The 11565-nt window shown below is 42.7% G+C and overlaps 1 long non-coding RNA gene across 1 annotated transcript in view; it reads right to left on the reverse strand.

The window, feature by feature from the left end:
* Positions 1 to 3588: 3588 nt before the first annotated feature.
* The window catches only part of LOC122541287, a 19487-nt gene continuing 11510 nt past the window's right edge, over positions 3589 to 11565 (reverse strand). The window contains exon 2 of the long non-coding RNA XR_006309554.1: positions 3589 to 4326. This is a non-coding gene — a long non-coding RNA (uncharacterized LOC122541287). The remainder of the gene's footprint in view (positions 4327 to 11565) is intronic.

An 11565-nucleotide genomic window follows, 5' to 3' on the forward strand; every position in this document is an offset into this window, starting at 1 on the left:
GCACAGACTCGATCACCTCGCACAGACTCGATCACCTCGCACAGACTCCATTAGCTTGCACAGTCTCCATTACCTCGCACAGACTCCATCACCTCACACAGACTTCATCTCCTCGCACACTCTCCATCAGCTCGCACAGTCTCCATCTCCTCACACAGTCTCCATCTCCTCTTGATAGAGGTGTATAAGATGATTAGGGGTTTAGATAGGGTCGACAGTGAGAATCTTTTTTCCACGTATGGAGTCAGCTATTACGAGGGGGCATAGCTTTAAATTAAGGGGGAGTTGGTATAGGACAGATGTTAGGGGTAGGTTCTTTACTCAGCGAGTCGTGAGTTCATGGAATGCCCTGCCAGTCGCAGTGGTGGACTCTCCCTCATTATGGGCATTTAAGCAGGCATTGGATAGGCATATGGAGGATAGTGGGCTAATGTAGGTTAGGTGGGCTTGGATCGGCGCAACATTGAGGGCCGAAGGGCCTGTACTGCGCTGTATTCTTCTATGTTCTATGTGTCAGTTGTTATTGCTTCCCTGAACGACCCCGCATCCCATGCTTGTACCTTAAGGAGGAATGTGACTCAAGTACCACTGGTATTCAAACCCTTTGTGGGGTGGGTAACAACACCCACCTTCATTATGACACTCCTAATGGAACTAATATTGTCCCTTCTGTTGGATGGCTACAACAATTCTGGGATGTCGACCACGTTTTTTTTATCAAGAGATCCACCTCATTCAACTAAATGGTTTCCAGCCTTTACGTTCATGGACATAATCATGGATTACCCAGATACTCTGGGAAGTCACAAAGATAGGCCCGACGGTCCCTCCATTATCTATCCTAAACCTGTATTTTTTTCAGTTATAATAAGGCATCTAACTATCTTATCCTGAATAGAGCGAGTACACCTCATGCTGTCATGATTTGGAGATGCCGATGAACAAAGTTAAAAATCACACAACATCAGGTTATAGTCCAACAAGTTTAATTGGAAGCACACCAGCTTTCGGAGCATCTCCTTCATCAGGTGGTTGTGGAGGACACAATTGTCAGGCACAGAATTTATAGCAAAAGTTTACAGTGTGATGTAACTGAAATTATACGTTGAAAAATACCTTGATTGTCTGTTGAGTCTTTCATTTGTTCGAATACCATGATAGATTAACTTCTTTCATGTGTAAATCACAAAACCATTTTTAAAAAGTTGCATTCTCAGGTTAACAGTAACAATTGATGTTAGCGAGACAATATGTTGAAGGTGTGAGCCCCCTGTGTTCTCTTTTTGTGCCATAATGTTTAGACTGATTGTAAGCCAAAAAGTGAGATGTTAGAGTCTTATATGAATTCATGCAGTTTTTGAGCAAAGTTCAATGTAGCTTTTCAAGTCCAAATTCACCCCACAAACGTATATGTATATGTGTGCATGTGGGTCTTTGTTTGTGTCTGTCTGGGTAGAGGGTTTGTGAGTGTGAGAGAGAGTGTATATGTGTGTGTACCTGAGTGCAGAGTGCCTGAAGTATGTGAGGGAGTGCATGTGTGAGTGTGGGAGTGTGTGTTTCTGTAGGAGTGTGTGTGTTTGTCTGGGAATGGGGGGGTGTTGTGCGTTTCTTGTGTGAGAGAGTGTATATGTGTGCGCGTGAGCGTAGAGTGGTCTAAGTCTCTGAGAGGATGCATGCGTGAGTGTGGGAGCAGGTGAGTCTGTAAGGGTGTGTGTGTGCGTGTCTGTGTATATGTGTGACCGTGTGTATGTGTGTGTATCGGAGTGTCTGTGTGTGTTTTTAATGTAGTGGTGTTCACCTGTAGTGCGACATGACACAATAATTATTGCCAAGGAAACAATTAGGTGCATTCAAGGGGAAATAATTGGTTATCTTTAAAGTGCTTTAACTAAGTAATAATATGATCCTGCTGTGATAATCAGACTTATCATTTGGGTGCGATGTTTTCATTAGATTTCAGTCTTAAAATTGAACTAAACAAGTGGGTGGATTTGTTTCTTGGGCAGTCAAGTGACTATGATAAAAGGATTTATCATCTTCAAGAATGACACTTTGCTGTTAATAATCAATACATTATTGAAAACATCTTCATAAAATTTCAAGTGTGAGTCGCACACAATAATGTTAGTAGGGATCATGCTGGATATCCATGTAGATGACAACTCTGTTTGGAGACTGGGATGGTGGAGCTGACATGCACTGGATTTTGTGGATGACGGATTTAATGCAAGATGCCATTTCATCCATCACTTTTCTAAGACCTTCAATAAGGATCTGCTCCAAAGTGGAGAGTTATGAAGCTTATGTGACATACTAGTTGTCATGCACATGGACGAACTTACCAGACATGGTCATTGGCAGCTCTGGGTTAGTCCATTGGCCAATCTGCTGCATGCACTTCCCCCTTGTTCAAGGGCGAATCTAAATTGCCTGTTGTGAGGAAATGTTTGCATAACTGTCCAGATCCAGTTTGGGAGCTGTCTGGAGATATTTAGGAGCTGGTCACTCTTTACTGGAGGTGCCAGTGTGATCCAGGAAGACTGTATATAGATTCCGACCATTTCAATTATATTTCTGATGGAAATGGTCATGCAAAAATCACGTGTTTACTCATCGGAACATGAATCAGCTGTTTACTGCGGTTATTGAACTGAGCAATAATCAGCTTGTTACTACAGTTATTAAAGTTAGAAATAATTAGGAGTGCATTCTGATTATTGAAGTGAATAACCGCCAATGGAAAAAAATAGTTTGGTTTGATTTTAAGATTCCAAGAAATAAAGTGGAGTTAACTCTTTATTGTATAAAACTTAAACCTGACGTGCAGTATATTTGTCACAGACTAATCCAGCAACAATCGATATTAGTCTCGCTCATGGAATCCCACTTTCCAGACAATATCCCAGACAATGCTATTATCATCTCAGGGCACGTCCTGTCTCACTGGCAGGACAGAGCCAGCAGAGGGAGCAGCCCCGTGGCATACAGTCAAGGTGGGGGCGTGTGGTTGGGGGAATTTGGATACCGTGGAAGTGCTCATATTGATGCCTGTCCCCATGAAGCCTCATGGCATCAGGCAATACACGGGCACGGACGCATTCTGCTGTTTATCAATTACCACATCACTCGAATTTCCTTGTTTGAACACAACATTGAAGGTGGAAAGGACAGAGAATGGAGACTTCAGTGTCCATCACCAAGACAGACTCAGTAGCACCACCTACTGACTAAGGTGGGACATTGGAAAAACTATTGTCACCAATCTGCCGGCCGCACATTGAAAAGACAATGCATTAAGTGGTGTGGCACTGTCTCTGAGTTAAATGGGGCAGACTTCAAATAGATCGACCAACTTATAACAAAGTGTCCATGAAGTTCAGTGGGCCATCTGCAGCATCAGAATTATACGTTGGAGCAGGAGAATGAGGGGTGACTTTATTGAGGTGTATAAAAACATGAGGGGGAGAGATAGGATGAATGCTTATAGCCTTTTTCCCAGGGACGGAGAATTGAAAACTAGAGGGCAGATGTTGAAGGTGAGAAGGGAAAGGTTTAGAAACGACCTGGGGGGGGGCAATTTTTTTTTTCACACGGAGAGTGAATGGAATTAGTTGCCAGAGAGAGTGATTGAGGGAGGTACAATAACAACATTTAAAATTCATTTGAATACGAACAGGAATGGCAAAGGTTTAGAAGTATATGGACTAAATGCAGGCAATTGGAACTAGCACAAAGTCAGCATTGAGCAGTTTGGGCCGAAGGGCCTTTTTCCAGACTGTATCAGTCTATGACTCTATGACCAGAAAAAAAACACAAGCTGAAAGGATGTTCATGGATTGTTGACATGTCCTCTTCATATATGAGTATGTCATTCTATGAAAAATGCATCATTGAAATAGTTCCTTGCTTTTCGTAATGATTGGTAACTGAGGACGCCATTGTGGAACTGGGAAAATAATATCTAGCAAAAGGACTGTGGATATTTGAAATCAGAAATCAAAACAGAAGCTGAGTTGGATACAATCGAGAGCGTCTAGTTCCTGGGAGTGACAATAACCAACAATCTGTCCTGACCACCCACGGAGATGCGATGGTCAAGCAGGCACAATAATGCCCCTTCTTCCTCAGGATGCTTGGGAAATTCGGCATTTCCATAAGGACCCTTACCAACCTTTTCAGATGCACTACAGAAAACATTCCATCTGGGAGCATCATGGCTTTGTCCAGAAACTTCTCCACTCAGGATTGTAAGGAAGTTGTGAACAAGGCCCAGACCATCACACAAGCCAACGTCCTGTCCATTGGCTGTATCTGCACTTCTCGTTCCTGGAAAGGCAGACAATATAATCACACATCGCTCCCATCCCAGATATAATCTCTTCCACCCTCTTCCACCAGACAGAATATGCAAAAGCTTAATTCCACGTACCAACAGGTTCAAGACCAGCATCTTCCCTGTTGTTATTAGACTGTGAATGGATGGCTCAAATTTTAAATCTAATGTTGATCTTGCTTTTGTACCATCACGTGTTGACGTAACTTTGTCTCCCTCCCTTTGTTCAATCACCCTGCTATCTGTACGTCCTTGTATGTTATGATTTGCCTGTACCGAGCATAAAACAAAACTTTTCATTGCACTTAGGTATTTGTGCTAATAACAAATCAAATCAAATTGCTGGAAAAACTTATCTGGTCTGGCACCATCTGTGGAGTGAAATCAGAGATAATGTTACCAATCCAGTTCTGAGAAAGTGGAGATGAAACATTAGCTCAGATTTCTCTCACCCGATGCTGCCAGACCTGCTGAATTTAACGAAGCTGTTGCTTTAACAATTTGATTTTGTCCTTGGGTTCTTTTTCAGAGACATTGTAAAAGACCCAGACTCCGAAAAGTGTTAGCTGAAGGGTTGTAGGGCCAGTTTGATTATAGCTAATAGAGATTGCCTCATGCATCAGGCTTTTAAGTTTTTGAAATTAAAACCTTTGTACAATGAAAGGGGCCAGTTCTCTCAGTTCAGCTTCTCTCTGGTTTGTTTTGTTTTTTCGCACCAGTGTTTTGAATCTGCTGGACCCACAGATGTAGGTCCGACCTGGTCCTCTCTCTCTGACTTCTGTCCTGTAAGACCCTGGATTTGATTTTCCCTTTTGTGACAAGGTGTATTCATGGGGCGTGTTGCATGTATTGGAACAGCATCATTAAATTGGGATAATCTGTTTGGTTTTCGATTATGTTAATTTATTCTGTATTCTGTTCGGTTTTGTTTGTGTTTCATTCAGAATTCTTGTAAATACAGTTTGTTTTGTTTCAAACGAAGTGGTTAGGCCAGCTATATCGCTCTGGAATATCAACTTGACACCTGCTTAAAACAACTAACAAAGTGAGGGTTTGGGCTACCTTCTTGAAATATTTGGAGGGCGCTAGCCATTTCCATTACAGAGTGGGGGCTCATCTAGGAATTATTCCATAGTTCCGATTTGGGATGAGGGTTGTTGGTCTCGAAGGCAGCGAGTGGTAGTTGTTAGTATCTTTTGTTCTGGGTTTTGAACTCGTTTGGTTGAAACAGTGTTTGGGATAGCAATGGCTCTTTCAGTTTCCAAGAGGTTTCTGCAGGTGGAAAAGGTGACCTTGGGGGTTTGCAAAAGGTGAATAAGACCATACCGCTGGAATTAGCAGACAGGATGGGGTGGAAGCTGTCTCCTTCTGTGAGGAAAGCAGAGATAATTGCAGCAGGAGCTCAGCATTTACATTTACTGGAAACGGCATCAAAATCTTTAGAGACGGCTAAAATTCAACTGAAAATGGAGGAGCTTGAGTTAGAGATAAGAGACAAGGCAAGGGCAGCGGAAATGATATAGTTTGAATTATGAATAAAAGTGGAGGAAAGGGAAAAAAATAAAGAATCGCTTTAGCAGAACAAAAAGGAAAAGAAAAAGGAGAGAAAAGGGAGAAAGACAGAGCGAGAAGAGATAGAAAGAGAAAGGGAAGAGAGAGAAAATGAGAGACAGGAAAGGAAAGGAAGAAAGAGAGAGAGTTCAAACTCCAGAAATTAGCACTGAGACAGGAAAGTCACTTTAAAGGATGGAGATGAAGGCTGAAAGTAAACTTAGTGAGGATTAGCAAACACATGGTAGCCAAAGGCCTGCGTTGAAACTACTTAAATATATTCACCATTGTCTAAATTTGATGAGAAGGATGTGGAGGATTTTTTCAACTCATTTGAAAAGGTGGCTAAATAAATGTGGTGGCCATGTGGGTTTATTTGATCCAATCAAAGGTTGTAGGTCGGGCTAGTGAGGTATTCACCACACTTTCAGAGGAAGTATCTGGGGTGTATGAGGAGGTAAATAAAACCATCTTAATTGCATATAAACTTGTGCCAGCAACCTACATACAATGTTTCAGAAATCTAATGAGGAACACTGGTCAAATCGACATTCAGTTTGAACGGAACAATCAATATCATTTCGATAGGTGGATTAGGGCATTAAAAATAGAGCAAGTCTAGAAAGACAATTATTTTGGAGGCGTTCACTACTTCCTGAAGTAATAAGAACTCATATGGAATAGCAGAGAGTTAGAAATGGCAAGATTAGCAGATGAAATGGCTGATGATTATCAGGTGTCCATGAATCAAAGTTTGGCTTCCAGAATCAGTTTCAATCAATGACGGATAGAAACTGGGGAAGAGACAAATCCCACGTGGATAGGGAAAGGAAGATCTCAGTGAAGGTCATTCGTAACGGCCCACGATGTTGTGCCGAACATTTGTCCTAGCTTAAGCACCCATCCATGTACCTATCCAATTGCCGCTTAAAGGTCACCAAATATTCTGACTCTACCACTCCCACAGGCAGCGCATTCCATGCCCCCAGCCACTCTCTGGGTAAAGAACCCACCCCTGACATCTCCCCTATACCTTCCACCCTTCACCTTAAATTTATGTCCCCTTGTAACACTCTGTTGTACCCGGGGAAAAAGTTTCTGACTGTCTACTCTATCTATTCCTCTGATCATCTTATAAACCTCTATCAAGTCACCCCTCATCCTTCGCCGTTCCAACGAGAAAAGGCCTAGCACTCTCAACCTATCCTCGTACGACCTATTCTCCATTCCAGGCAACATCCTGGTAAATCTTCTCTGCACCCTCTCCAAAGCTTCCACATCTTTCCTGAAGTGAGGCGACCAGAACTGCACACAGTACTTCAAATGTGGCCTAACCAAAGTCCTGTACATTTGCAACATCACTTCATGACTCTTGAATTCAATCCCTCTGTTAATGAACGCTAATACACCATAGGCCTTCTTACAAGCTCTATCCACCTGAGTGGCTAGAGGGTTGTGAAAATGTGGAACCCATTGCCGCAGAGGGCTTTGAGCAGTAAGTCATTGTGTGTATGTCAGAAGGCTACCGATAGGTTCTTGATTGGTAAGTGAATCAACATTTAAGCGGTGAGTACAAGAGAATGGAGTTGAGAAACATATCGGCCATGATGGAATGGTGGGGCAGACTCTATGGGCTGAACAGCTGGTTTCAATATCTCCTGGTTTTAACTCTGCGAGGTTCCAAGAAGCAGAGATGGATAAAAAGGAGATGAGAGACCGAGGCTGCAAGGACAAAAAACGAGAGATTGCAAGTGAGGGAAGAGTAAAGGAGGGAGCTCCGGCTGGAATTTGGGAGAAAGATGTTTGATGGAAAAGAGGAGCCAGGACAACTGGAAATCAGTGAGACATGAATTTCTTGCAGCTTTGTTTGCAAGGTGCATTTGTTCCTGGGGTGCAATACTGGGCGAGGCAAGGGAATGCCTGTTTTCTGATAAGCACTGGATCCGTTATTCAGTTTCAATTGGAGATTGAGATCTGAGATGGGGTAACAAGTGTGGAACTGCCGGGTTTATATCTTCCATCTGTTCTATGGAAATGCATCCATTGTGATCCCATTCTGCGGAACACATGTTCAACAGAACAGATTTCTGTGTGGAGAGGTATGTTGGACTTTTTAAAGAAAGTGTACTGAATTGCTGCCTTCTCTTTTCCGTGTTCTTGTGTAAGTTCAATGCACTGATATGTAAGAGGAGGTTTTTCAAGTGTGCGTTATGACCTTGGGTAGTTGTATTTCTAGATATCGATGTATTCTTCCAGAGGTCCAGTGCCTCAGTGTCATCAAATACAACAAGTTAGCTTCCGGCAGGAACTGCACCATTTCACCCAAACGTGACTGAGGATCTCGGGGAAAACAAACTGCATCACTCCACAAAGAGTCCTGCCCCTGAATCTGTGAGGCTTGGCAGGATAGTATTTGATCCTGAAGGCGAGCATTCGGAAGCACTACATTCTTATAGGTGTCGAAAGTCATTCTGCTGCTTTTCTCTTTCATTCACAGATTTTCTACTTCACTTGACCAGCATTATTTTCTTCCTGACTGAGTTTGATTTCAAGATTGAAGCCCTCTGACAGGTTCGATTAAATACTCCACAACAGTAGGAACATGTTTCCTTAGAAGGGTTGCAGACCTTATTCTATTCAGAAGAATCCAATGTTTCAAAGTTATTCCATCGCACTAGCTCCAGAAGCATCATCAATATTCAAGATGACCAGGGGCCTGCTCCTGGCACATTTTCGTCGCCTGAATGAGCAATCGGAGTAAGTCAGGGTTCAGCTTTTCAATCTCTTGCTCGACTCCTACAATTCTTTATCAAGAACCCGCTGCATTTACGTCCTGTGCTGTTTGTAGTGAGGTCAGTCAACTGGACATCAGAGTATATGAGCTCCCTGACTGCGGCTAGTAGTCTGATTTAATCAGGAAGACCTGGCTCTCATAAATAGCTGAGTGTCAGGGATATTGAGATGCTCAATGCCAGATTCAGGGCGAGGCTATTGTCAAAGGCCAAGCATTTGTGAATAAATGGGTAATTGGTGACCAAACCTTGTTAATGGCACTGCAACCCCTGACCTCTGCGTCTTTACTTTCTACACTTGCCCGTTCTCGCCTCTGACCTCATCCCCATGCACACCCCCCCAAACGTTCTGACTCAGTTCAGTGTCCTTCTTGATGCTGGAGGAACTCAACGTACCAGGCAGCTTCAGGAGGTGAAGTCAACCTTTTTTGTGTAAGTCTTCTGATCTGAAGAAGGTTAACACCCGAAAAGTCGACTTCTCCACTTCCTGATGCTGCCTGGCTTGTTGCATTTTTCCAGCCTCCTGCCTGTCTATTTTAAATTCCAGCTTCTGCAGTTTTTTTTAATCTAAAGCTCCTTGATGCTTTAGATAAAGCATTGTTCTCGTAATATTTCACCCTGAACTTGGTCAAGTCTGTCTGTTCATTCAGAACCAGTCAGTCAGCTTTTATCGATTTCTTGACTGCCACAATCCCATGTTAGGAGAAAGTGAGGACTGCAGATGCTGGGGATCAGATGCCGGAAAAGCGCAGCAGATCAGGCAGCATAAAAGGAGCAGGAGAATCGACGTTTCGGGCATAAGCCCTTCTTCAGGAATCCATCAACACATTTTAAAGCTACAATCCCATGTTAGCATGGCATCGACTTTGGCTTCATAAACATTGGAAAGGAAAAAAAAAGAGCAGGCACTTGTGAGTCCATTTCCATTTGAGTGCAGCATATATTCATCAGGAAGATAACTGGACAGCAAGGCTTCAATGATGACGGAGTCAAATCCCACAAATCCAGGGCTCTATTCCTCAGATTGAGAAGGATCTGAGAGGATGAAAGTTGTCAAGAGAAAAAATGAACACTGTTGGAAATTTATGGACAGAAAAGCCTCTTGTTGCAGTGTGATCTATTATTAAGGTCATCATCTATAAATCGAACAATGGCCTGAAATTCTTTCAAGACTGAAATTAAGAAACAATTTTTCCTCCGTACCCGGCAACATCTGAGTAAGTCTCCTCTGCACCCTTTCCAAAGCTTCCACATTCTTCCTATCATGCGACAATCGGAACTATCCACAATACTCCAAGTGCAGCTGCACCAGACATTTATACAACTGCATCTTGACTTATTGGTTTCGAAACTCAATCCCTCTCCCAATAAAAACTAACACACCATATCCCTTATTAACAACCCTATCAAACTGGGTGAAAACTTTCAAGGATCCATGTACATGGACACCGAGATCTTTCTGCTCATCTACACTATCAAGAATCTTATCATTAGCCCAGTACTCTACATTCCTGTTACTTTTTCAACAGTGAATCACTTCACACTTTTCTGCATTAAACTATATTGGATGGAATCACTGGATCCTTGCATTGTGAGGAAATCTGTTGAATGTTGGATTTGTTAACACCTACAATGTGTCATCTCAGTAACCAACCCTCGTCACTTTATGGCACAGTCTCTATTAAACTAGGAAGCCACATCCCAGTGTTGGGGAGAACAGTTATCAGAAGGCTACTTAACAATCTGTATTTCATTACCAAATGGTCAAAATCCACGTAAATAAAACGAGATTTCAACGTGGGATGGGTAGTACCATGTATCAATATCATGGTTGCATTTCCAATACTTTTTTATTTACGGATTGAAATTTGTATAAACCAGTAAATCTCAGTTCTATAAATGTTCTGTCACAAAGGGAATTAAATCACGGTCGTCACCTATTTGTTCAGTTTCTTAAATCAAACAATTGAACCACAATATCACTGTCACTAGCTAATGCCAGAAGGTAGAAATGAAAGCCTTTGTGGAAATATCACTTCGCTATTTTGTACAAAGACAAACTGCCTTTACAAAGGGACTTGTGTGAAAATGCATCTTCCCATTCAGCAAGTGCAGAGAGAATTTCACACGACCCTTCCAATCGTAGCAACTCCTGATAAGTGCCTTAAGCCATTGAGTCTGTGTGAATGTGTCTCCAGATTCTTTGCCCTTGAACTCAGAAGGTAGCATTTCAGCAAAAAGAAAAAAAATTGGTTGCTTAGCGTCATCACAAGCTACTTGTTCCCCCAAACAAATTTCAGATAGTAACAGAAACACTGTCTAGTCTCGTCCTTATTCAAAGAATAATACGAGACCTGCTGCGCTTTTCCAGCAACACATTTCCAGCCCTTATTCAAAGAAACCCAACAGCGTCCTAAAGCAGAGTCTGGCCTTCAGTTCTCTTGGATTTTCCCTGCCATTGGCTCCAGACCTCCCTCCGTTGGGACAGTGTGGTGGTTGGGACAGGCAGCTTCCATCCCAACCCTGTCCCATCCTCAAGTGAATCTGCAGCTGGAACATCAAGAGCCTGATGGATAACACCAACAATAATCAACCTGAATGATACACTGTTGGCATCACGCAGCATTATAACATTTTAGAACAGAGTTGTTGTCTCTGGTTTGTTACCCGTGCCACGTGATAGAGAGTCGAGGAATAGGGAGAGAGAACAGTGAAATGTGTGGTTACAGGGATGGTGCAGGAGGGAGGGATTCCGGTATCTGGATAACAGGAACTCTTTCTGGGGAAGGTGGGACCTCTATAAACAGGATGGTCTAAACCTGAACCTGAGAGGCACCAGTATCCTTGGGGGGAGGTTTGCTAGTGCTCTTGGGGGGGGGGTTTAAACTA

This window comes from Chiloscyllium plagiosum, chromosome 37, assembly GCF_004010195.1.
Source record: "Chiloscyllium plagiosum isolate BGI_BamShark_2017 chromosome 37, ASM401019v2, whole genome shotgun sequence".
NCBI lineage: Eukaryota > Metazoa > Chordata > Chondrichthyes > Orectolobiformes > Hemiscylliidae > Chiloscyllium > Chiloscyllium plagiosum.